Here is a 2,524-nt window from a genome sequence, read left to right as displayed (position 1 = left end):
CCCTGGTGGTCAGTGCGTTCCCACAGGGAGAGCTCCACTCAGCCACAAGCCGGGCTAACGCCTGCACTGTGAGTGCAGCGGTGGTGGCAGGAGCCTCTCCCACCTCTGAGGGAGCGCTAAGGATGTCCAACTGTGGCTTAGGCCTGCTCCCTGCGGGGAGCTGGCCTAAGCTGGCAGGTGGCCATCCCCTGAGGGCTCCTGGGCTGTCAGAGGGATGTTTAAGCCAGCAGGGGGTCCCGGACTGCTAGAGGGCACAGACCAAGCTGAGAGGACCCCCCCCCCCCCACCGAGTGCATGAATTTTCATGCACTGGGCCTCTAGTATATAATATACAAAGTCCATATGATTGCTTCTTGGCCTTTTGGCTAAGATCAAGTGTAGTATCTGTTCTTATCAGTTTAATATCTGATATGTCCTCTATCTGAGGACAATATATTAAATGGATTTTTGGAGCAGGGAGATGGAATAGGAGTTTGCTCCATCCACTCCAGGCACCGACCCCTATTGCAGTACCTCTGGGAACAGTTCACCAAAACAAACAAACAAAACAAAACAAAACAAAAAAACACCACAAAAAAAGTCCATATGTCAGTTCATCATCCTCTTCTCCCACTCCAAATTGCTAGTTCTCTAAAGCTTTCTGCATCACTGAATAGCAACAGCATCTAGCTGTTGTAAAGAGTGCAGGATTTAGCCTGGCCTGTTTGAATCCAGGCTCTATAACTCACTAGCAAGGAGATCCTGAAAGTGTTATTTACTTTGATTTCTAGTCTTCCCATTGAAAGTGGGAACTCTGGTAAGGATTACATTTCTGACATCTGGTATTTGAAACAAAGTAGCAGTGATAATTATTTTTTTTAAATAGTAAAATTGAGTCCTTCGAGGTATTTTCAATTCATGTTCCTTAACTTAACTTCTACACGGACTACCAAATCCTATTTTCATGGCTAGCAATGTAGAGTGCAGAATCTGGTGCTCTCACTACGGAGCAAAAAATTTACAGTCTGAGCCACACACTAAAACATGGCATAAAACATGAGAGAAAAATTTGAGATTAGTCTTACTCTTCTTTCTCCCCAAATTGGCTCAACACTCTTGTTTCTAGTCTTGAAAGTAGCTAGGTTCATTGTGGCTAGGCTCTGAGTATAAGCCCTTGTTATAAGTCCAGACTTTCACAAACCACCAGATGGCAGTCCAGACGCCTACATCCAGTATTCCTTTTTCATTGTGTACTATTCAGAATAATAGTTCCCAAGGATTTCTGTCAAAATCCTGATTCAAATAGGGACACAGTAGGTCCCCATCTCTTGGAGATGTACAATTGTGAACAGCTAAATCACCATGAAAATTTGTTCAGTGATGTTTAACTCAGCATTTCCAAACATATTTGACCATAGAACTCTCCCTCCTCACACACAAAATACATATTAAAGCCTCCCCTCATTTTGGGAAACTCCATTTGAGGCTGATGTCACATTCTCTAGATTTGCATCTCCCTCCTGTTATTCCAAGTGCTTTCAGTCTTGGTTAAGTAGAATAGTTTCTCAACCCTAGCTTTTCCTTAATCCTACCTGATTATATTATTTCCACATGTTCTGTTTACCTTTCCTTCACTGCCACAACCAGCCATGCCTTGTCTTTCTGTTCATGTCCTTTCTGGCCTCCAGGTTTATTTGTAACATTAATTTTTTTCAATTTAATAGTAATTCTCTAAATAACCTCTTATTTTCTGGGTTACTATATGTAGTTTTTGTCACATTTATTTATTGATATATATATATATACACTAAAGGCCTGGTGCACTAAATTTGTGCACTGAGGGGAGGTTCCCTCAGCCCAGCCTGCCCTCTCTCACAGTCCAGGAGCCCTCAGGGTTGGGAGGCAACCTGGTGATCAGGGGAAGGCGATGCCCCATCACACCTCTGCTGCTGCCACTACAAGCAGCACAAGCCTCAGCTGGCCTGGTTACCTGAGCCTTGGGCCAGCCCTGGGCGGTTGGGTAGCTGCCATGTGAGGTTTTCCTGCGCCTTGGGCTGGCCGTGGGTGTTTGGGGGCTGAGGGGACTGGGGGACTCCAGAGGCAGGTGTGCAGCAAGGCCAAGCCCAGTGGGCCTGGCCCTGCTGCGCGCCTGCCGCCCTGGTGGGGCTGAGGGGACTGGGTGCCACTATCTTGTGGCTGTGGGTGCCGCCATCTTTGAGGCTGTGGCAGTCAATTAGCATATTCCCTCTTAGCTGTGGGCGCTGCCATCTTTGCAATTGCGTGAATGTCAATTAGCATATTCCCTCTTTATTAGATAGGAGATATCTTACCTTATAATAGTCAAATATGCAAATTGACCGCACCTTCGCTACGCCCAAGCCACGCCCACCAACCAAGCCACGCCCATCAACCATGCCCACCAGGAAACCGTTGCAGGGAAGTGGCTGCTCCGATCACAGGAGCGAGCCGACCTGGGGGGTCGGCTTGCTCCTGCGATTGGGTCGCAGGGAAGCTGGGGTGCGGGCGGAGCCCAAGGCCCGGAAAG

The 2,524-nt window shown here is 47.3% G+C and overlaps 1 non-coding gene across 1 annotated transcript; it reads left to right on the top strand.

Moving 5' to 3' along the window:
• The first annotated feature begins 345 nt into the window (after positions 1 to 345).
• LOC114228099 (U2 spliceosomal RNA) lies at positions 346 to 535 on the top strand. The gene has a single exon (XR_003614176.2). It is a non-coding gene; the product is annotated as a U2 spliceosomal RNA (small nuclear RNA).
• Positions 536 to 2,524: the final 1,989 nt, after the last annotated feature.

Source organism: Eptesicus fuscus, chromosome 2 (assembly GCF_027574615.1).
Source record: "Eptesicus fuscus isolate TK198812 chromosome 2, DD_ASM_mEF_20220401, whole genome shotgun sequence".
Lineage (NCBI taxonomy): Eukaryota > Metazoa > Chordata > Mammalia > Chiroptera > Vespertilionidae > Eptesicus > Eptesicus fuscus.
The sequence above is the reverse complement of the archived record's forward strand: the minus strand, read 5'-3'. Positions and strand labels throughout refer to the sequence as shown.